Genomic DNA, 25,192 nt, shown 5'->3' with positions numbered 1-25,192 from the left:
CCTGGAAGCTCGGTGGTCACCTGCTTCGTGACTCTGCTGTCACGGCCAAATACCGCAAGCAATAGGCTAAGTGGGCCGCCATTAAAACGAAGTTCCCCTCCCAATATTTATGGTGGCAATGGGTAAAAGTAAAAACACGTTCTTTTTTCCAGGCACAAGGAAAGCTGATCCGGCAAGCGGAATGGAAGGATTTCCGCGCCCTACAAAACCACTTGGTGGTGGTAAGACAATTGGGGGCCGCAGGGAAACCTGTTCTGGAGGAAGTACGTGCCATAAAGAAAGACATTAATTTTGAGGGGTTGGAAGCGCATTCCTAATGTTCAATCTAATCAATTTTAAACAACAATTTATATACAATGTAATTACAATGGTGCCACAGCGTAACACTTGCTGTCAGCCAAGTGTGAAATCAGAACAATTATGATACTGCCAATACTGGTAGTAAACGCTGCGCACTGTGCATGGGTAGTCCTCACAGGCTCAATTAATCCACTTAACGAGTAAACAAATAAATCATATACATACTATGTTTTTCAAAGAAATGTTATTATAAATCATCACATTAAATCCTGTTTAAGTTATACAGTTAATGTTACACAAATAATTTTACCATAAACACTTTAAATCACATGAAAAAGAATCAACTGTAGGTCCATTAATACATGAATCCAGATAATAATAAACAAAGCGTAACAATCTATACATAAATCAATATTTTCTTAACGGTAACCATCTTGGAAATGCCCGATGCATTTCGGGACAGTGATGTCCCTTCTTCAGGGGAAATCTGTGGAAGCAAAACAATTTCTCAAAATGTATACTTAAATGTCAATGCTATGAATCAGAATGACTATACATAAAGGCACACCATGCATGGGTCTTGGATACACAAAAGTGCAAATGCAGTGTTACTAATGTTAAAAACAAGCAACATGTCACGAGTATAGGTGCACTGGATCAACCTCATAATGCACTAAAAAAGAGTGAAATCCATAAAAGTATACAGTAGTAACCACGTGATTAAAGAAAAGTGTACAGCTGATGAAAAGTGTCCCCAGGGCACTTCCCATGGTGCTCAATAATGTAAAAAAATGTGAATGTGTGAAAGCACACTGGTTTGAAACTGAACTACCTGGTGCGGACCACGTTCTGCCAACTGCGAAAAAGCCAACAAAAACTCACTTAAACGACCTGTGGCCAATGATACTTAACAAGCATGTACTACACCAATTCCCACAAGTCAAGACACCGCCTACCTGAATGTGTGTGATGATGGACCCTATCCAATAAATGCCTGCTGCTTCAATACTATGGATTGTAGTGAAAATCTGCAAAAATAATGACACCATCCCCTTTGTGGTTTCAGAAATCCACAAACTCCTTCTCAGGGGTCTTACCAATAAGTAGTCCATTCAAAAGTAGCAAAGAAATCAACAGAGAATCTGAAATATGAAAAGACATCTTTATTACAATTAATTGTGAGGCTACGTCACCCAGTCACACCTAAAGCAACTGAAGGAGGCAGCCTGCTGAATGGTCTGAGCACAGACCCTTTATACCATGCATTGTGCCCTAGGCACACATTTGAAGTACATTCCCAGAACGTCCACACAGATGCAAAACCCACTTTCAAGATAAGTCCAGGCCATAAACAATGTCCACATAATGCGTACATTCTCTGGCTGACAAGGCCGGATAAACCCAAAACACAGCCCATGTCATAAATAGCTCGTGGAGGTAGGAACAGGGACAGATGGAAGTAAGATAGGCACGTTTGTGTGTAGTAAATCTTAACAATGTCCTATGCTCTAATCTATAATCTTGATCAGCTAAAGGGCAGGATCTGGTTTGGAAAGGAAAGGCCAACTTCTAAAATTAACTCCAGCGCACGAAGAAATCCCTGGTTAATGTGTATATATGATTCACAACAAGTCAGACTGTTTGGCTCACAAACTAACTTCTGAAGCCTACATAAAAAATAACACTAGATGGCAGTCACGACACATAGCAAAAACCCAAGTTTCAGAAAAGAAAGTCTTTAAGAAAAGAAAACATTTAGATATTGTTTAAGATAACACATGCGCAAGGAAACTTAATGGTCAACAAGATCCTAATCAGTAATTGAAAAACTCACACAACCATCAGCTAGCGAAACTAGTTTTACAAAAGGTCAGTTCCAGGAGAAAAGGGTTACTCTCTGTAGTTCATTCAGAGACAGAGAAACCCATGCTAAGGTTATGTCCTTAAATATTTGTTCTGCCACAGTGAAGCCCTACTGTAAGGGCAATCCACAAAATGGCTGCTATTCACAAAATGGAACCTGAGGGTTCAAGATGGAAACTCTGATTTCAGGGTGCTTTGTTCACCCGAATGCGACGAAAATGATTGTGCATAGTATACTCGTCATTTCCAGTCTGCTGATACCAAATTCGTCATGATACGATGATGTTTCATGACACTGGTCCAAAATTTTCAGTACCACAGACGCTCCTTTTGCCCTTACATAGGCAATAACCTAAACCCATGTCAGTCTGAATCTAGGTCTATACTCATCAGATCATCAAGGTGTTGCTGTAGTATCATCTTATTACTTAGCAACTCTCTCGGGACAGGTCTCCTTACACACGTAGTGGCACAAAGGCCATATATGGCAGGACCAAATAGGGAATGCCTCTATCTGTAGTATGTGGTATAAGACCACACGCCCAACAATCAGTGATGTTCAACTACTAACTGGTGTTGATGCAAGAACTGTACAAAAGGAATTATCAGTAAACTCTGATCTCCTAACTATCCATGTTCAGGTAAAATCTGGACAGGATGCAAAGAAGTAGAAGTAGGAAGAGACATAGGTTGGGAGGTGGGTACAGGTGTGAATTGGGCAGCAAAAACAATCCCACCCATAAAAGCAATGCCATGTTTAAAAACACTAGAAAACACGTCATTAAGAACATATAGACAAAATAGTGACCGCTATTACAAACGAAATCATAATTTTTCACAATCCTAAGCAGAAAGTAAATCCTAGAATTATCTAATAACATTTTATATAGCTTCCTATGCATTTCAGTAATTTATTATATGTTCAAGTGAAACAGTGGTGTTCCTTATCAATGCTCTCAGATGAAAAGGGATACTCTTCCACAGAGAGTGGACTTTATTCTGCTTTTACTTTAACAGAATAGTACTTAAAAACAATGCCAGCAAAGCAGCAAAAATTAGTTTCCTAACACCTATTATATGAAACTGCAAAAAAAAAAAAAACGCTTGTGAAACCAACTGTGCCCAAAGTCCGTTATGAGCCTCTTTGGAAGGCTTCTATTGTCCATCAAATCCGCTTCCAGTGTCTTCTTCGCGTTGGGCCTCTTCATTCAGGCTTTTCATAAAAATGATGTTACTCAGTATCCGTTGGAGTGCCCTCCTGGCAAAACACTCATAGCTCATTCAAAAGTCTCAATGTCTCAAAACAATGCACCAGTGTCTCTTCTTTGTGGCAGACACTACAAATGATGTGCTCTTCATTGATCGTGAGCACAAAGCATCTCGTGCAGATCCAAGCACTACTGAGAAACAACCTCTCAAGATCAGCAGCACTTTCAAACTCCAACACTCATTATTTAGTGTCAGAGGACGCTCAAGCTGCTCTCTCATGGGCACCAGAATATAGTGCCTTTTTCCAAACGTGGATCCTTGGGTGCACTGCCTTTCCACTGGATCAAAGGGAAAAGAGGTGTGTGTGTGGCAAAACTCGGGCCAAGGGCTCAAGGGACTGTACACTGTCAGAGGTTACCAGTACATAACAGGTACAGAGCACAAACAAACAAAACTGTCATTCTGTGGCCAACAAGGAACCAGCTCCTCTTTTTCTCTGCAACGCCTTCCAAAGAAGCAAACGCCTTGCTTGGGAGGTACCATTGATGGCACGCTGATGATCGCTGTTCAGCCTCACGACTTTCTTGTTGCAGAAATTGTAGAGCCAAGAAATCTGTCCTTCATCTGTAGCGGTCACAGATGGGGAGTGGGCTTAGTCTTGATCACAGGTCTGCAGGGTATCACTCTTCCTTTGACTCTGGAAGATCCCGCAGGACCTAGTGATATAGGAAATGTAACACAATTGTTAGTTTCCTTCAAATCAAGCACAAAAAACAGTTCATGGGTTTTAACAAGGGGACTGCAAGCAGGTGGCCTGCAATCTGCAAGGGAGTGGCCACACGCCATGGGACAATTTTGGTCTAGAATGCACTGTCATTTTCAAAAAGCAATTCAAACATAAAGGCAGTAGGCAAAACAGTGTCTCTAGGTTTTTCAATTGGGTTTCCGTGTGAGAGCATATCCTTCATCATCTAAGGGGATGTATGACGTTACTCCGCATACCGTTACAACTACCTACCATTACAACGCGACCATTACAACGCATACCATTACAACGCATAGCGCTTTGGGGTGCTGGATAGTGGTAAGTATAATTTACTATTCTAACTCCAGTCCCCGTGGACCCTAGGGAAGGTGTTGGATAGTAAATTATACCATTCCCTATCCTATAGCGCCCCCCAGCGCAATGCGTTGTAATGGTATGCGTTATAAAAGTCGCGTTGTAATGGTAGTGCGGAGTAACGAATGCGTTGTAACAGGTGCATACCCATCTAAGGGTAAATAACTACACAAAAATTCTATCTAAATGGATGTCTTCACATATGGTGGCATTGTCTAATGGTGCAAATACATATTTAACTCAATGATTAAGCCTAGGTGTTCCTAAATTCCTTATCTAGAACATCTCAAATAGAGAAATGACATAATACAGATTATCAAGGACATGAAGAAAAGTCCCCTTTAAAAATTGTGCATTAAGTGCACTATGCAATACAAAGGCTAATGATCAAATGTGCAGACAACAAGACCAGGACTGGAGAGTCCTGGTATTTGCATGATTAGAACACATCTGATCCCACCAAAAATTAGAGCAGCAGGAACAAAAGGGAACTGAGAAATAAAAATAGGCATTGAAAATTTGTCATGTTCAAAAGGGTAAACTTAAGATATCTCCTATTGAGATGAAAAACGTGTCTTACTATAATATTGGGTCAGTTAACCAGCCTGTCACTATCCCGACAGTCAGTCTGAAAAAAACATTTTACATAACATGGGGGGTCCCTGATACATCACTTTAGTCTAGAAGTGTGCACATAAACAATACACCCATAATAATAAATGGGCTGACTGGTGAAAGGAATATGGAAAAGGGAAATGGAAGTAGGACATAACTAAAATCCCCAATAACTAAGCATGATGCGACATCGGTCAGGGGAGAAGCAACAAAAGAAAAATCTATAGGAAGAACAAGAGTTTGCTTGGGGGCCTCAGGCATGTGACACAGCACCAAGAGTACGGGGGATACACAAAAGACCAAAGTTACACAGATTAACTCTACCGCTGGCAACTACACCATATACGGTAATCTTAGCTAATGTTCCTGTTCTCTCTTCAGGGAGAAAAAATGAAACCTGGTTTCCTTTCAAGGGACAAAGCCATATGCTATTTGGGAAACAGAACATGATTAAGTAATTCAATATAGAAATTAGGCCACCTTGAGTCACAGATCTATAATTCCATCCTTAAGTCCAATCAGGATATACAATTTTTAGGGCTGCCTATTCCTTTAAGGGAATGTGCAGTAAGTGACTAACAGCAGATGACACACTTTGATTCTGTATATCTTTTTAGTTTTGTGCAATATCATTATAGCCAATTTTAGGCATGCACTGGTAAAAGTGCTGCCTGTTTGGTTCACAATATGAAAAAATCATATCTGTGAAATTTAGTATCAGCGAAAATTTTACCCAACTGTTGACAGCGACACGTATCGTCATACATGTCACAAAAACACGGGTGAATTTGTAATAATTTCTTAAGCAGCAACATACAACATAAAACATGCAAAAACGCACAAAACGTAAATAAATGAGCGGTGACACATAATACCATGGCATATGTACTTTATGCACTGTAAACCTGCAGCCAAAAACCCAATATTTGGGCCTGTCTAAATTTGTCAGGTCTAAAATCCTTACACCCTCCTTTTGACAGATCTTAGAGCACCAGGCAGTGCGACTCTGCTGTCAAAAATAACTTTACTGTCTCTCTTCTAACATACAGGACCAACTAAAATAGTTAATGACACGGCCAAATACACAAATGAAGAAATTACACAAAAACACATCTTCTTTCAACTTAACCAAACTCACGTGTCTTGTCAGCCTTAGAACAATCCATGAATAATCTGCAGGCAGAAACAGAAAAATACACAACACAAAAAACGCATTTTAACACATACAAAAATACATTTTCATTACTTAACTGTTACTCTCTTGTCAGTTCACCTCGCAACATCAAGCCCTCTTGTTACACTGACATTCCATATTAATTTGACACCTATAATTTCCATGGTGAAAAATAATTCCTTTTTAGCAAATCCTTTTTTTTTCACTCAGGCCTGTAGCCTGTAGCCTTCAGAATGTTGAAAAAGGACTGCATCTTATTTTCTATCTAAGACTTAATGCAACACTTCTTTTTCTGTCAAATAAACGCAGCTGGCAAACATTAATTTTCTTAGCGTGGAGACACAAATGTATCAGTTCTGCAGAGCATTTAACACGTGTTTGCGACTTTCATTTTATTTTCTCTATTAAATTAAGTTCTTTCATTTTATTAATGTTCTCACGGAGAAACCAAAAACCCTACCCTTGAGGCCCGTTCAGAGGTCATTCTGCATTCCTCAGAGGCAAAGTCCTAATTAAAAAAGGTCATAAATGTCAACACGACGGCCTTTTCCATTGCCCGACAGGAAAACTAAAAGATAACATCTCAGCAGCGCGGCTCGAGCCAGCCTCTGCAATTCTCTCGGCCCTCAGTGATGGCCACACTGACGCTGTCAAAGCCAGAAGGCCTAACTAATTCCTAATTCACTCTATTTTGACAAATAATTTCTCTTTTTTGTTTAGGCGCTAAAATTATCTCTATTCCCATGTTATTAAACTACATTTATTGTCAACAATTCTCAAAACCTAATGACACACATACCAGTTTTTACAGTACATGTTTGTTGCAATCCTATGGTACACACTTCATCAGTCTTAAATGAACAGACTTCTCCGTAGGCCTAGCTGAAGCTAGAACCTTCAACCCTGATATTTAAAACAAGCCTTTGTACTGGCACATTAACCCACTGAATCATGAGAAGGCACAACCTGCAAATATATATCAAAACCTAAATGTATGCATTTACTTAGGCTTGAGACACTTTAAAAAGTACTCTGAATGAAAGCAAAAATGCACTTTAAACAGTGTTTTTACTCAAAATCGACTTTCATATTTTGGGCATTAAAAAACGAATATCCTACAATTTTCTTGCATAATATGCATTACTAGAATGTCTATTACAAATCCCAAGAGTCAGGCATTTGAAAATAATAACTTATATTTTACAAAAATGAGCCTGCTTGCGCCTATGCCAAGGGAAAATTATACACACGAATGCTTGTCATTTTAGTGATGCAACATAACTTAAATCAAATTTTAATGCTAGGATGTCATAATATGAGTGTTAAGCTTTATAAATAATAAAAAACGATTTTTGTAGCACTTATTTTTTTTAATAATTATTTTTCATAATTAACAAATTTTTCTCCAAATAAAACCAATTATTCCTTTTTGTGATTGTTCTACATATAAGAGCCCACTGCATCCCTTCCCTATCATTTAGATGCATTAACTCACAAACCTGAGCGCATATGCCTAACTTAAAACGCGTCACATTCCTGCATCACATTTCTGCGCCACATTTATTTAAAAGGACGGTTATGCAAAATTCCACCCGTGTTTAACTGGAAAAAGTGCTGGCTGAATGAACATTCCTATCAAATATACTGCAGCTGAAAAGTTTGCCTGTGAACATCTAATATAGTGCATCTAAGGAAAAAAAATGTAGTAAATGTATTTATTTTTGCAAAAATAGATAATTTCGTTTTTTTCTTTTTGGGGCCTTATTTATATCTATTGTACATGATCCACACACACACACATTGAGCTCATTGCAGACATAAACAGAAAGTGTTAAAACATTCAGGACACACAATACAGCGCTGTCAGGCATCTGTTTCATGAATTGCGCAAACGCCACTCACATACCGAAGTTACACTAATGAGAAAAAGCCACATAAACATTTAAACATACATCAAACCCACAAATCAACACTCAGGACGAAAACAGGACAGCCCAGACTGTACTCAAAACCAAACCATTTGTAAATAGTAGCTGAAACCATATTTACAAGAAACACTTCTCAATAGTGTTCCAAAAGACTGCATAAACAGCCCAACAGACCACTGTATGTGCAGGAAACCAAAAATCATAAAATTGCACAGAGCAAAGGATCCTTGTTTTGCATTATGTCATATTTTAATTCCCTGGGGATACAAAATCACCAAGGAAGAAATATGTTTGTATATCTAACCTATTTAGATATTCCCTTTAGGGGAAGCCGGCTAATTCTAAACGTAAACAAAGTTGGCCAACACAAATCTCTAAATTTGCTAAGATCAGGCATCTTATAGCTCACTAATCTAGCTTCCAACTTCAAGGGGGCTATCTCTATCGATACACTTGTAAATTTACAAGACCCTCGGTTTTTGAAAATTGCAATGTTCAAATAAACTAAGGACCAAACAACCTAAGCAAAGAACCACAGAACCAAAGAACAAAGGACTGGGAGCGACCCACTTATACCTCAACTAAAGCAGATGAAGAAAAAAAAATCCCTTCATTACCTGCCTACACAAATTGCAATTCGCATATACAAACCTATACAAACCTATCAAAGCTATACCAAACAAATAGTTGTCCAAATTCTAACTGCCAAGTTCTAACTGCACTAACAGTCTCTTTTCTTTAAAAAAAACACCTACGCCAAAAAGGTTCCTCAGTCAGGAGTGACATCTTTTGGAGAGTTTAAGTCAGAAAAATCAAAAATATACTGGGCCGCAAAAACAAAAAAAATCCCCCAGGACCTCTGTGCACAGAGTACCTCTTTTAGTAGATTTCTGTCTTGCCTTCCCCAGTAGATTTCTGTCCTCTGACAAGATTACTTCCTTCAGATAGTCACTTCTTGATGAGGCCCTACGTTGGGCGCCATTTGTGGTTCCAGAAATCCACAAACTCCTTCTCAGGGGTCTTACCAATAAGTAGTCCATTCAAAAGTAGCAAAGAAATCAACAGAGAATCTGAAATATGAAAAGACATCTTTATTACAATTAATTGTGAGGCTACGTCACCCAGTCACACCTAAAGCAACTGAAGGAGGCAGCCTGCTGAATGGTCTGAGCACAGACCCTTTATACCATGCATTGTGCCCTAGGCACACATTTGAAGTACATTCCCAGAACGTGCACACAGATGCAAAACCCCCTTTCAAGATAAGTCCAGGCCATAAACAATGTCCACATAATGCGTACATTCTCTGGCTGACAAGGCCGGATAAACCCAAAACACAGCCCATGTCATAAATAGCTCGTGGAGGTAGGAACAGGGACAGATGGAAGTAAGATAGGCACGTTTGTGTGTAGTAAATCTTAACAATGTCCTATGCTCTAATCTATAATCTTGATCAGCTAAAGGGCAGGAACTGGTTTGGAAAGGAAAGGCCAACTTCTAAAATTAACTCCAGCGCACGAAGAAATCCCTGGTTAATGTGTATATATGATTCACAACAAGTCAGACTGTTTGGCTCACAAACTAACTTCTGAAGCCTACATAGAAAGTACCACTAGATGGCAGTCACGACACATAGCAAAAACCCAAGTTTCAGAAAAGAAAGTCTTTAAGAAAAGAAAACATTTAGATATTGTTTAAGATAACACATGCGCAAGGAAACTTAATGGTTAACAAGATCCTAATCAGTAATTGAAAAACTCACACAACCATCAGCTAGCGAAACTAGTTTTACAAAAGGTCAGTTCCAGGTGAAAAGGGTTACTCTCTGTAGTTCATTCAGAGACAGAGAAACCCATGCTAAGGTTATGTCCTTAAATATTTGTTCTGCCACAGTGAAGCCCTACTGTAAGGGCAATCCACAAAATGGCTGCTATTCACAAAATGGAACCTGAGGGTTCAAGATGGAAACTCTGATTTCAGGGTGCTTTCTTCACCCGAATGCGACGAAAATGATTGTGCATAGTATACTCGTCATTTTCAGTCTGCTGATACCAAATTCGTCATGATACGATGATGTTTCATGACACTGGTCCAACATTTTCAGTACCACACCTTAGTCAAATAATAATGCAGCTGTGGTGCTATGCAGAGTTGCATCAAACCTATACCATTGCCAACACTCACCCACGGAGAATATATCGTCGGTCACCTCTTTACTCCTACTGATTAAATGTAAACTGTGGTGTTCCGTTATTCAATAAACCAAGTCTGTGAAAATAAATATTACGTTACTGACCTGGCTGCTGGGGCGTAATCTAACAAACTGATTAACAGTTCTGAGCACCAGAAAATGTAAACTTACTCGTGTGAGCCCAGAAATGCTCGCTACGCAAAGACGTCTCTCTCTGTCGGGGTCATAGTACAAGCAAGTATACGCGATCCTGTTTTAGCTACGCGTTAGATATTGTATGGCATGAACATCAATGAGGGACTGTGGCAATGCGCAGAGAGCGCCATCTTAGAATAGGTTAAATGAAGTAACAACGAATATAATGGAATACTACCGACTAATGTAAGAAAGGCATTGATTGTTTAAACGTAGCCTAATGGATCCATAACTAAGGTTTTAAATTACGATGAATGGGTGATTGATGATATGCCTTCCTAAGTGATGACCAATAGCCAAAACGAAGATGAAAAACACGCGTGTTATAAAATGATGTTGGGTGATGCATACCAAACTATCTATGCAACACATGTGGCCTTTAAAGAATTATAGCGCGCACTGGCACAAATATCTAATGGTGATGGAAAAAGTGAAAAACATATAATGTGTGTACATTACTGTATGAGTAAAGTGAAAAAAGTGAACACAGAATTTGTAAAGATGTGAATGTCAGGAACCCAAGAACCCCGAAAGTACCCCGAAAGTACATGTTATAGAGCAACATGGTATCACATCAATGTGCTTGACTATACAAATAAAAATAATGTGGCGAATGAAAATACATAACATATGACTTGTACAAGTAAGAATCTCCCGTGCTATATGACTGTTGGGGCAAATAGAAAACTGTCACATCAACATTCTATTATCAATGTAAGTCCAATTTATAAAAAAACAGCTCATATCAAACCGATCGTTCAGCCCAGTTGGTTGCATGGTGCATAAGGTTTGAATCCAATACAGTTCACTTTGCAATAACAATTTATTGACATCCATTCACCGTAATTTAAAACATTAGTTATGGATCCATTAGGCTACGTTTAAACAATCAATGCCTTTCTTACATTAGTCGGTAGTATTCCATTATATTCGTTGTTACTTCATTTAACCTATTCTAAGATGGCGCTCTCTGCGCATTGCCACAGTCCCTCATTGATGTTCATGCCATACAATATCTAACGCGAGGCTAAAACGGGATCGCGTATACTTGCTTGTACTATGACCCCGACAGAGAGAGACGTCTTCGCGTAGCGAGCATTTCTGGGCTCACATGAGTAAGTTTACATTTTCTGGTGCTCAGAACTGTTAATCAGTTTGTTAGATTACGCCCCAGCAGCCAGGTCAGTAACGTAATATTTATTTTCACAGACTTGGTTTATTGGATAACGGAACACCACAGTTTATATTTAATCAGTAGGAGTAAGGAGGTGACCGACGATATATTCTCCGTGGGTGAGTGTTGGCAATGGTATAGGTTTGATGCAACTCTGCATAGCACCACAGCTGCATTATTATTTGACTAAGGGGATGGTGTCATTATTTTTGCAGATTTTCACTACAATCCATAGTATTGAAGCAGCAGGCAATTATTGGAAAGGGTCCATCATCACACACATTCAGGTAGGCGGTGTCTTGACTTGTGGGAATTGGTGTAGTACATGCTTGTTAAGTATCATTGGCCACAGGTCGTTTAAGTGAGTTTTTGTTGGCTTTTTCGCAGTTGGTAGAACGTGGTCCGCACCAGGCAGTTCAGTTTCAAACCAGTGTGCTTTCACACATTCACATTTTTTTTACATTATTGAGCACCATGGGAAGTGGGCCCTGGGGACACTTTTCATCAGCTGTACACTTTTCTTTATTCACGTGGTTACTACTGTATACTTTTATGGATTTCACTCTTTTTTAGTGCATTATGAGGTTGATCCAGTGCACCTATACTCGTGACATGTTGCTTGTTTTTAACATTAGTAACAACGCATTTGCACTTTTGTGTATCCAAGACCCATGCATGGTGTACCTTTATGTATAGTCATTCTGATTCATAGCATTGACATTTAAGTATAAATTTTGAGAAATTGTTTTGCTTCCACAGATTGCCCCTCAAGAAGAAACATCACTGTCCCGAAATGCATCGGGCATTTCCAAGATGGTTACCGTTAAGAAAATATTGATTTATGTATAGATTGTTACGCTTTGTTTATTATTATCTGGATTCATGTATTAATGGACCTACAGTTGATTCTTTTTCATGTGATTTAAAGTGTTTATGGTAAATTCATTTGTGTAACATTAACTGTATAACTTAAACAGGAATTAATGTGATGATTTATAATAACATTTCTTTGAAAAACATAGTATGTATATGATTTATTTGTTTACTCATTAAGTGGATTAATAGAGCCCGTGAGGACTACCCATGCACAGTGTGCAGCGTTTACTACCAGTATTGGCAGTATCATAATTATAAAGAAAGACATGACAGAATGGTTGGCAAGGAGAAACAAGGCCATTATGTTCCAATCCTGTGTCAAACAGTTTACTGACGATGAGAAATGTACCTCTTTCTTTTTTAAAAAGGCTCAAGGGTCCCACACACTACTTACCACTCTGAAGGATGCCAATGGTGTCTGTAAACAAGGGGTTACTGAGTGCCAGGCTATTGCCCATGATTTCTATCGTGATTTGTATGCTGCTCCTACTAACCCCCCTTTGATTGCAGAGCTCGACTCATACTGCGAAGCGGCAGATGTGGGTCTGAACAGGGAACAGCAGACGTACCTTGCAAGCCCTTTTACAGGGGAGGAGTTCCTTGCGGCACTGGGCACGGCCCCCCCAGACTCTAGCCCAGGCCCTGATGGGCTGACCTGGGAGTTCTACAAAACTTTCTGGGAACTTATTTGCTAGGACTTCATGGACATGGTAGTGACCTCCTTCCAAAACAATGCCTTCACTAACGATTTTTTCACAGGTATCATCATACTGCTTTACAAAAAAGGAGAGGTGACCTCTCTGCAGAACTGGAGGCCCATCTCCTTGCTCAACACGGACTACAAATTGATTTCCAAAGTGTTGGAGCGTAGGTTTCGCGCTGTTCTGGGTAAAGTGCTCCACCCAGACCAAACTTGCGCGGTGAAGGGGAGGTCTATTGTAGATAGCCTGACCACGCTCAGAGATGTCATTTACTATCATGCTCACAGGCACACATCCTTGGGCGTCTTGAGCCTAGACTTCCAAAAGGCGTTCGATAGAGTGTTGCATGCTTTTCTGTTCACAGCGCTGCAACGCCTAGGGATCCCGACTACTGTGGTGAGCATGCTGCAGACCCTATATGCTAGTGCTAATAGTGTGGTGAGCATCAATGGCTATCATACCAAACCTTTCCCCATCCTGTCCGGGGTGCGTCAAGGTTGCCCACTATCTCCTGCTCTCTTTGTGTGCGCACTAGAGCCCTTCCTATGTCACTTACGAAGGGATAAAATTATACGTGGGGTGTTTGTACCAGGGGGCAAGGGCACACAGGCTAAACTTGTAGCCTACATGGATGATGTCACGATATTGTGTACGGACGTCCATTCTGTCTGCAGAACGCTCACACAGGCATCTATTTTCCAGGAGGTTTCTGGCTTACGGCTCAATGTTGACAAATGCATATGTTTAAAGATGGGCCCATGGGACGCATTGACTGCCCTACAGGTACCGGTGACCACAATGCCCATAAAACTTCTGGGGGTGCTCTTTGCAGAACAAGCACCGATAGCACAAAACTGGGACGAGGTGTATAGTAAGCTGTCCAAGAAAATCTCACTGTGGTCCACGCGCACTCTGACACTGGAGGGCAAAGTACTGATTGTCAAAGCTGTGCTTATGCCCTTGATGCTGTACCTCGCCATGATATTTCCCCCCCCCTCCTCCCGTTTTGGCAAAATGTACCAAGCTGTTGTTCACTTTCCTCTGGGGCTCCAAGATGGAAAAATTGAGTCGCTCGAAAGTATGTAAACATTGGCGGAAGGGGGGTAAGGGGATGCCACATGTGTCCACTTTTCTAATGTCAAAAATATTTTGCCATACTGTTGCACGTCTTAATTCTGTCATACCTTCACACGCAGCTTCATTTGTTAAGTATTATATGGGGGCAACTTTCAGACAAAAAGGCCTCTTCAACCCCTCTAACCTTACACCTTTGGCCCAAACTGTACCTGAGTATTATACTGCTTTGATTAAATTTATGGACACTTTGGACATTGCAGCCATACCCCCGGCAGCCCGCTGCCAAGCCAAGCAACTCAAGGACCACTTGAACTCATTGGAACAAACAACTCTGCTTGGCCGGTTTTCAGAAGACCGTTCCTCATCTGTTTGGGAGCTGATAGGCCACCGTGGCTTGTCACACAGCCAAAGGGACCTCGCCTGGCTCAGCGGCCACGCCTGTCTGCCGGTGAAGGCCTTCCAACATCGGCGGAGACTGGCACCCGTGGACCGATGCCCCAGAGACTCCTGCCTGCATGCAGAGACTGTGTACCACTTGTTCTGGACTTGCGCTCATGCCCAGGCCTTCTGGACCTTGCTACGGCCTTTTCTCAAGAACATTGCCCACATTCAGACATTGACTTTTGAGATGGTATTGTATGGTTGGTCCCTGCCAGACCTGTACCTCCTAACGGCATGGCGCATTTTGAACTGTGGCAAAGAGACACTGTGGGAGGCCCGCAATGCCCTGCTTTTCCATCATAAGGTGCTCCACCCGGCGGCCTGCAGGAACATCTGCCTGGACAAGATGCACACGTACGTCCACATTGACGATGCTCACTTTGGGGTTTCCCAGGCTAGAGCTCTGTGGCGTTTCTCGGACTGGAAAGGTTGGGTCACTTGAACGACTTCCTGCGCTACCCTGCCACCGGGTATACAATAGGATTGGCTTTGTATAGGCCCAATAAAGATTTAGTCTACCTTTTGGGAAATGTATTTGTAAAACCTGCCCTATGCCACGATCTGTAACACGTGGTTTATAAACGCAATATAACTGGCTTTATTTGGATGATGTACTTACCGACCCTGCCTTATATCACGCTCTGTATCCTATGGCGCTGACAACATCATACTGATATTACCCCTCCTGGATGATGTATTTTGACAACCGTAACTTGCACCACGCTCTGTAACCTGTGGTTATGAATACACTGTACCACGCTCTCTTGGATAATATGTAATTGTACTTGTAAAAATACCCTGTATTTGTGCCTTTAAAACTAAATAAAGGTTTTCAAAACAAATCTGTTCTTATCAGTTCTCGGCCTTTTGGCTAAGATCAAGTGTAGTTTCACTTGCCTCCCCTAGGGGAGGGCGGTCAGTTGGGATGTCTTCATTGAACTTCGTGGGTCAATGATATTCCCAGCACGGTGAAACGAGATGACGGAATCGGAACGGAATGTGACTGTACCGGAACGAAATATGACAGAAATGTCATAACGCATATGACAGAGATGTCATAACGTATTTAGTAGCCTGGCATGCTGGACTGTTGGGCAGGCACCCCAAAGGGGGCTGACTGGCAGGCCGGCTGAATGGCGATTTTTTTCGTAGGTCAGCAGGCAGGACTGGGCTGCTGTGCTGACCGGCTTGGGCCGACAACCGGGCTGATGACCTTGGATGGAACGACAGGGCCGAACGGCATGGCTGGAAGGCTAAGTCGCCCCCCTGTCCAGGAGAACCCTCCTAGGTCCGACCGGCACAAGGCCAACCAGCTAATGGCTGTCTGCGGATTGGTTCCCCGCTTTCAGCTGGGATGGTTGGATGCTGGATGGAGGTAGTAGCAGGACAGACCAGGGTTGGCTGAAAAGATAAGCCATGCCTAGCACCCCCTGTGCTAGTAGGCCAGGCGAGACGGCTGGGTTGAAGGGCGAGGCCGGCAGGTGTGGCAGACCGGCCCGACCGGCTGACTGAGGGTGTGACGGGTAGGATAAAAAAAAAATCTGTTCTTATCAGTTTAATATCTGATACGTCCTCTATCTGGGGACCATATATTAAATTGATTTTTGGAACAGGGAGATGGAATAGGAGCTTACTCTGTCCACTCCACGCATCAACCTGGTATTGCAGTACCTCCAGGAATGGTGCACTTCCCCACCCGGGGAAAACAATGCTGTTGAAAAATAGATGAGAAAACGTAAGTAGCGCTTCACTACCAAACCTTGTAAAGTGGCGCTATTGTGTTTGCGTGTGAATAAAAGCAAACTGGTCACCGTGTCTTGCCTTATTTATGTACTTATTTGACTTATTTGCCACTTTGCGGCACCCGGGCCATGCGTTATTTATTTATTTATTTATTTTTCACGTTAAAAAAAATAAATAAAAATTATTTCTTATTTTTTTTCCCCCTTCTCCATCCAGACGCTACACTTTGAAAAGAGACAAACGTGGAAAAAGATTGTTTTTCCAGCAGCAGACTTTCATTGGTTTTGGATCCATTTCACTGGGGAACGAATGGAAGAAGGTTAGGGAGGGAGCGAGGGAGCGAGGGAGCGAGGGAGCGAGGGAGCGAGGGAGCGAGGGAGCGAGGGAGCGAGGGAGGGAGGGAGTCATGCTGGCAGAGAAGTGGACACTGCCCTTCGCTTCTCTGAGCAAGAAGAAAAATACAGAGTCCTTTTCCTTCTCTGCCCGCCCCGCCCGTCCCCTATGGCCACGAACGGCCAAGCCTTATCTATAGGCCTTAGGCTGCAGGGGAGCAGTGTCTCTGGCAAGCGAGGGTGAGGGGCCAGGGGCCGGCCATTTCCGGTAAGGGAGCTGTCCAGGGCATCCTGGGCTGATTCCCAGCATCCCCTGGCTGCCAGGCTTTCTGGCCAGCCGGCTGGAAGCAGTGCGCAGGAAGGGGCGGGGCATGCAAATACTAGAAAGAGGACAACGTGGGTATGCTAAGTGACGCCTAATGAGGCGACAGCCGAGGAGGACTCTGGGAGCCGGGAGAAGGCCTGACGCCGGGGCCTCCTTTCCACCGGCACATGCTGAGCTCTTGCTGGGAGTCAGAAAAAGAGGCGGAAAGGCAACCAGCGACGGTGCGAGGGAAGACCTCGGTCCGGGTCAGCCAGGTAGATTGCTTCGGGAGGCGTTAATTCTGACACGACCCTGGTTATCGCTTCTAGGCCTTTTGGCTAAGATCAAGTGTAGTATCTGTTCTTATCAGTTTCACAGCGCCCCGTTTGGGTGGACTAATGCTGGAGGCTTAAAACACCTCCTAACATCCTTCACAGGCCTGAACAGCACCCAGATCTCTGGTAAGGGGATTTATGCTTAGGTGGACACACCTATAACCCTGCCTTAGCTCTAGGGAGTGACTGGTCAGAGTTTCTTGCACTGCAGATCTCTAAGGTTTGCTGGGAGACACCCCAGGCACCAAGGCAGACGGTCCAAAGGTGAACCAGGTAATCCGGCGGTAACCCCTAATTTACCAGGTGATCCCCCCAACCAACCAAATAGAAGACATGGACACTGAACCCTCAGTGGCCACCACAGAAGGCATCCCCCAGCTGGACGCCCAGAAACCAAACCCCCTACCCCCTGGGGACAGCGGCAAGGTGGCGAGTAAGGAGGCACCCGTTGAAGTGGGCACCAGCGCAGGGAAGGCTGGCACCCCCAAGACCCCGGTAGCCCAGGCCCCAGGGCCAAAGGCACCAGGAGGGCAGACAGGTGTCCCTGGAAACCCCAAGGCAGCCAAACCAGAGAGTGGAGGGAAGGGTGAGGCAGGGACCAGGCAGGGGACAGCCCCAGAACCCTTCAATGGGTACAGCAACACCCACCGGCACACCCAGCTTGTGCGGTGGGAGATAAAGGACAAAACTGGACCCCGAATGGAGCGAGCCTCATTCGTGAACAAAATCCTCAAACCAGCAGGGGTCCAAGGGGACGAGGTACTGAGTTACCAGGCATCAGCATCAGCATCAGGAATGATCTTCCTCCTCAACTTTTTCACTCGAGCTCTCTTCAAGAAGTACTGGGACTTCTTTCAGGGGAAGAAGGAGGAGACACCCTACAGCAACTTCAGTGTAACGGCAGGAATGGAGCCAGCAACCACGGAGAAGAGGATAACGGTTGAGATGACCAACCCCCACATCCCGGACAAGGACATCGCGTCGCTCCTCCAAAGGTACGGCACCGTCCTGACAGGACCCACCAAGGTCAGGGACTCCAACGGAATTTGGAACACGACCTGGCAGGCACAGATTGACCTCCACAAGGACCCATCAGGGAGAGATGGCATGAAACACCCACCGGCCAGCTTCTACCTAGGATCAGACATGGGGAGGATCAAGTACCCAGGACATCCCTTCACCTGCAGGAAGTGCGAAGGCACGGGCCACGCCGGCAAGGATTGGCTTTGAAATTCTGCTGGATTTGCAAGCAGTCCGGACATGACGCAAGCTCATGCAAAGGGACCAGGAAGTGCAACCTCTGTGGAGAGGTGGGCCACACGTACTACCGATGCCCCAAGTCAGACTTGCCAAAGACATACGCAGCGGCCGCTGCAGCGAGCCCAGCCTGGAGCCAACCATGGAGACAGAAAAGGCCGAAGCTCTCGGCAACAGCCAACACCAGCCTGAACACCCTCCTGAAAGACGCCAGAGACCAATCGGGAAAAACAACAGCGACACCCGGGAAGGGAAACCAGAAGGGCCAGGATCCAAAAACAGCAACCCCCACAGGACCAGGCCAGAGTAACAAAGAGGGCCCCAAAGCAGGACCGGATACAGGACCACCACCACCACCTACTGTGACGGCACCAGCCAAGGAACCCCAGACCCCCAAAGGGAACCCTGAGGACGGAGTATCAGTGAAGGCCCCGCTAAAGGAAACCCTGAGAGAAACCCTGAGAGAACCCACAATGGCTGAGGGAACACCAGGCAAGGAACCCCCGACCCCCAAAGGAAACCCCGAGGACGGAATGTCAGAGAAGGCCCCGCCGATGGAAACCCTGAGGGACCCCAAACCGGCTGAGGGAACACCAGCCAAGGAACAACCGGAACCCCCCAATGTCGGAGCACCACAAGAAACAGCACCGACAGAGGAGGCCACCGGAGACGGCACCAGCGCCTGAAACAGAGACCAAGGAGGCGAGAAAGGAGAAAAGGGACTCTGCCAAGGCAAAGGTGGCCAAGAAAACAGACAAAAAGGGAAAGAAGAAAGACAGCGAGGACGAGTGGGTGCCCATAGAGGAGTCATGGGCGCAAGTACAATCCCAGTCGCTGCGCTAGAAAGCATTAAAACTCGCAGAAACCAAAGAGCAAACACGCTCCATCGCAAGGATCCAGATGGCGGCAGCACAAAAACCACCACTAACGGGATCCAAGCCGGAGACACTGGAAGACGGGGAGGGGCCAGACGGAAACACCCAACGGACAGGCCCCCGACGGAAACACCCAACGGACAGGCCCCCAGAAAAGGAAGCTACAAGGGAAGGAGGACTTCCTGAAGAGCAAGAAGGTGAACAACGCGGGCACCGATGATGAAACGGAAAACGACACCCCCATCCTCATAGTGAGCGACGAGGAGGAGGTGATGGAGGAGGAAGAGGGAGACAAGCAAGAAGAGGAGGAGTCAACCCTCCAGGACCTCCACCGCCAACTCAACAGCTTGGCGGCCATAGCCGTACCAGAGCATTGGGACCTGGTAGTAGAAAATGAGGAGCTCGTCGAATACGGAGGAGACGCCTCAGTGGAGTGGGGGCCAACGGAGGAACAGGATAACCTACAAGCACAGTAGGGACACCCAGGGCCTTCAACCCCAGTAGGTACTGAAACCAGACACTGACCAATAGCACAGAGACAATGGCTATATCATTGCTCACCCTAAACGTCAGAAGCATGAAGGATCAGGTCAGGCGGGTTGGCACGCTGCGCTTCCTGGCCACCCAGAACCGAGATATATGCTTTCTGCAGGAATGCGGAATTCCGTACACCCAGTCGTACAGCCAGCTTGAACGGCAGTGGACGCACGGGCCATCCTTTTGGTCTGGAGGGAACGATTGCAAATCATCTGGAGTGGCCATTTTGATCAGGGGAAGGCATTTCACCGTGGACAAAGTCACCGAGCAGGTCAACGGCAGAGTGCTGGTCGTGGACGGCTCGTGGGCCGGTGAGCCCGTTCGGCTCATCAACGTCTATGCCCCCCCGGAGAAGAATGAGCGACTCGAGATGTTCAGGGTGCTCATGATGCAACTCGTGACCTCCAGAACCATTCTGATGAGAGAGCTCATACTGCATAGTAGAGTTGGATGGACGCAGTGGGCCAGGCTCTGCAGGAATGGATGTGACGTCCAGGCTGTTGGTGGAGATGATAAAGGAGGCGTCCCTCCGGGATGTCATCAGGAGCATGGGGCCGAACGCCAGGAATTATTCCTGGAGCAAGCCGGACGGATCCGTGCGTTCACGGATCGACCTCCTACTCACCTCCCCAACAGTAAAGCCTGGGCGAAGCTCCATGGTCGCCGTTCACTTCTCTGACCACAGAGCAGTCAGTTTCGAGTGGGAACTTGCAGGGAAGTTCCCCGCCGGCCCAGGTTCGTGGAAGCTGAACTGCTCTTTGCTGGACAACGAGGAGTTAGTGGCGAACCTCAGAGACGCGTACATAGACTGGAAGGACGTGAAGGGCCTCTTTCAATCCGCCAGCGAGTGGTGGGAATGGGTGAAAGTCAGGTTCCGGAGCTTCTTCCAGGATGCAAGCAGAGCTGCTGCACGGGAAAAGAAGAGGACGTTCAGGGGGCTGCAAAGCAAACTGCAGCAACTGTATGGACTCGAGCTCAGGGGATGGGACGTGGATGACGACCTGGAGGACACCCGAAAAGGGCTCGCAGAGCACTTTAGGGAAGAATCCGAGAAAATCATCTTCAGGACCAGAACCGAGAACCTCGAGAAGGGCGAAAAATGCAACTCGTTCTTCTTTAAGAAAATTCACTCAGCCCACACACCACTGGTGGAACTTCGGGACTCGGAGGGCAACCTCCAAAGTGAGAAAGAGGACGTCATGAGAGTCGTTACAGACTTTTACGGCGAACTCTACTCACCGAAGGCGTCGGAGAGAGCCCAGGCGGACAGTTTCCTGGAGGGCATCTCAAAGACACTGGGTCCGGAAGAGAGAGAAGGCCTAGACGCGCCCTTCACCCTGGAAGAGCTGCACTTGGCCGCCACAACCTCCAAGAGAGGCAAGACACCCGGGAATGACGGTCTCCCAGTGGAACTATATGTCCAACTGTGGGACCTGATCGGGCCGGACTTGCTGACCCTCTACGAGGAAATGGTGGGCAGGGGCAGTATGCCGCAATCCCTGCGAGAGGGCATGATAACACTCTTGTACAAGCAGAAGGGAGAGAGAGAAGACCTCAAGAACTGGAGGCCCATCTCTCTCCTCAATGTGGACTACAAGATTCTCGCGAAGGTAATGACCAACCGCCTAAAGAAAGTGGTAGCAAAGATAGTCCACCCAGACCAGTCCTGCGGTATACCGGGACGGCAAATCGCAGACAGCCTGGCCCTGGTCCGGGACACGATCGAGTACGTCAAGGGTCGCAAGATCCCGACGGCCTTGGTCAGCCTGGACCAGGAGAAGGCGTTCGACCGCGTTTCCCATGAGTTCATGGACCGGGCACTCAGAGCACTGGGCCTGGGGGACTTCTTCTGCGACGTGGTGAAAACAATGTATAGCGACATCTCCAGCACGGCAACAGTGAATGGCTGGAGTACCGACCCTTTCCCGGTCCTATCAGGGGTGAGGCAGGGATGCCCCCTCTCCCACCTCCTATTCATCTGCGTAATAGAACTCCTCGCGGAACGCATCCGGCAAAACAGTAACATCAGAGGAGTAAAGGCACCGGGAAGCGGAGGAAAAGGAGAAGTGAAGTGCTCTCTGTACATGGACGACATCTCAGTATTCTGCGCAGACGGACCGTCCATAAGAGAACTGGAAAGGACTTGTATCGAGTTTGGGAAGGCATCAGGAGCGAAGATCAACAGCGCCAAGTCAGAAACCCTGCTCTTCGGACACTGGACCCCCCCCCCCCCCGAGACCCACTACCATTCCCCATCAAGAGGGACTTCCTGAAGATCCTGGGAGTCTGGTTCGGCGGAGAAGGTGCAGCAGAGAAGACCTGGGAGGAAAGACTGGCGAAGACGAGGCAGAAGCTGGGACTCTGGAGCCTCCGGAAGCTGACGATCGAAGGGAAGTCTTTGGTCCTGCGAAACGAGACCCTGCCAGTACTCCAGTACGTCGCTCAAGTATGGCCAGCGCAGACCACAACGGCCAAGGCCATCACGAGAATGATCTTCTACTTCATCTGGAGCTCGAAGATGGACAGAGTGAAGAGGACGGTGATGTTCAAGACCCACGACAAGGGAGGCAAAGGAGTGCCGGACATCGCCACCATCCTGAGAGGGATCTTCGTGTGCCACTGCGTGAGGAACACCCTGAAGACCGAAGATGAGAGCCACGTCGGCTTTTGATGGCACGCTTCTTCCTGCTGCCAACGTGGAGGCGCCTCGGATGGGCAGAGTGGGAGAGCGCCGTCCCGTACAACTGGGAGACCCCGTGGTTCTACAAAGAAGTGGAGAAGTTTGTGAAGGAATTTGGCCTGGAGGCAGCTAGCCCCGACACATGGACCTCCAAGCTTGTCCAGAAACAGATACGTGCAAGGGACGTCAGCGAGCCAATCGGCGCCCTCCCCTCAGCCACAGCAGACCACGTGTGGGGAAACGTCGCATCCAAGCACCTGACGAACCAGCACAAAGACACCGACTGGATGGCCATCCAAGGAGGACTGCCCGTGAGAGCCTTCATGCACGCAAGAGGACTCAACCGATACAAGTCCTGCCCAAGAGGATGCACCATGGACGAGACAACACACTATCTCTTCTGGGAGTGCACGTACGCACTGGACCTGCTGAAGGCCCTGGGCACAGAGCTTAGGGCCTGGATACCTACGACCTGCATCACTGCTGACTCTGTGATATATGGACTGTTCCCAGGGACACACACACTAGGCGACCTTCAGGGTTGCTGGAGGCTCCTGTGCTGTTTCAAAGATGTTCTCCTGTTCTCCAGAAACCGCCTGGTAGTAGGGAAAAAGGAGACATCAACCCTGGGATGCCATAAGATGATCCACAGCCTACTGCGCGACTACGCAGCACTGGACGGATCAGATGGAGATAGCGAAGACGAAACCTGAGGACCCAAGGGGTGGCCTGTCACGCAGGGGCCCCAGAAAGACTCAGGGAATAAAAGCAACCCCAACGGAGGCCTCCTTGTCACTCAAGGGGCCCCCAGAGGGACCACTAACCTGTGTTTTCCTATTTTTCCCTTCAATCCAGGAACCAGTTTGGCGACCGGAGAGAGGAGAGAACGGATGAAGACAGGTGGAGTAAATGTAAATAATTTACTGTATGTATTTTATTTAACGTGACCTTTTCCCTTCACAGGTAAACGGTCAATGGGATAGCTTGCGCACTTGTTGTGGAAGGTGACGATTGATGTATCTGAACCAGAAACGATGCTCTGACAAAAAAAAAAAAATCTGTTCTTATCAGTTTAATATCTGATACGTCCTCTATCTGGGGACCATATATTAAATAGATTTTTGGAATAGGAGCTTGCTCTGTCCACTCCACGCATCAACCTGGTATTGCAGTACCTCCAGGAATGGTGCACTTCCCCACCCGGGGAAAACAATGCTGTTGAAAAATAGACGAGAAAACGTAAGTAGCGCTTCACTACCAAACCTTGTAAAGTGGCGCTATTGTGTTTGCGTGTGAATAAAAGCAAACTAGTCACCGTGTCTTGCCTTATTTATGTACTTATTTGACTTATTTGCCACTTTGCGGCACCCGGGCCGTGCGTAATTTATTTATTTATTTATTTTTCACGTTTAAAAAAATAAAGAAAAATTATTTCTTATTTTTTTTCCCCCTTCTCCATCCAGACGCTGCTCTTTGAAAAGAGACAAACGTGGAAAAAGATTGTTTTTCCAGCAGCAGACTTTCATTGGTTTTGGATCCATTTCACTGGGGAACGAATGGAAGAAGGTTCCCAGCAAGTCAGTAGGATGGAGGGAGGAAGGGAGGCAGGCAGGCTGGCAGAGAAGTGGACACTGCCCTTGGCTTCTCTGAGCAAGAAGAAAAATACAGAGTCCTTTTCCTTCTCTGCCCGCCCCGCCCGTCCCCGACGGCCACGAACGGCAAGCCTTATCTATAGGCCTTAGGCTGCAGGGGAGCAGAGTCTCTGGCAAGCGAGGGTGAGGGGCCAGGGGCCGGCCATTTCCGGTCAGGGAGCTGTCCAGGGCATCCTGGGCTGATTCCCAGCATCCCCTGGCTGCCAGGCTTTCTGGCCAGCCGGCTGGAAGCAGTGCGCAGGAAGGGGCGGGGCATGCAAATACTAGAAAGAGGACAACGTGGGTATGCTAAGTGACACCTAATGAGGCGACAGCCGAGGAGGACTCTGGGAGCCGGGAGAAGGCCTGACGCCGGGGCCTCCTTTCCACCGGCACATGCTGAGCTCTTGCTGGGAGTCAGAAAAAGAGGCGAAAGGGCGGCCAGCGACGGTGCAAGGGAAGACCCCGGCCCGGGTCAGCCAGGTAGATTGCTTCGGGAGGCGTTGATTCAGAATCGGCCGTGGTTATCGCTTCTCGGCCTTTTGGCTAAGATCAAGTGTAGAAATACACTTGTGAATAGCTAGACGGCGCTTGACCCCTAGAAACCCTTTGGTTGCTGGGCCTTCGTGCCGCG

General features: G+C 46.0%; 2 non-coding genes and 1 pseudogene across 2 annotated transcripts; all 3 read left to right on the top strand.

Annotated features, from left to right (window-relative positions):
- The first annotated feature begins 16,368 nt into the window (after positions 1 to 16,368).
- On the top strand, positions 16,369 to 16,557 carry LOC144764438 (U2 spliceosomal RNA). Its single transcript, XR_013596543.1, has one exon. It is a non-coding gene; the product is annotated as a U2 spliceosomal RNA (small nuclear RNA).
- A 1,004-nt stretch (positions 16,558 to 17,561) lies between these two features.
- On the top strand, positions 17,562 to 17,739 carry LOC144764487 (U2 spliceosomal RNA; annotated as a pseudogene).
- A 6,198-nt stretch (positions 17,740 to 23,937) lies between these two features.
- Positions 23,938 to 24,124, top strand: LOC144764455 (U2 spliceosomal RNA). Its single transcript, XR_013596554.1, has one exon. It is a non-coding gene; the product is annotated as a U2 spliceosomal RNA (small nuclear RNA).
- The last annotated feature ends 1,068 nt before the right edge of the window (positions 24,125 to 25,192 follow it).

The sequence above is a fragment of the Lissotriton helveticus genome, chromosome 6 (genome assembly GCF_964261635.1).
Source record: "Lissotriton helveticus chromosome 6, aLisHel1.1, whole genome shotgun sequence".
Classification (NCBI taxonomy): Eukaryota; Metazoa; Chordata; class Amphibia; order Caudata; family Salamandridae; genus Lissotriton; species Lissotriton helveticus.
This window is presented reverse-complemented; position numbering and strand designations above follow the sequence as displayed.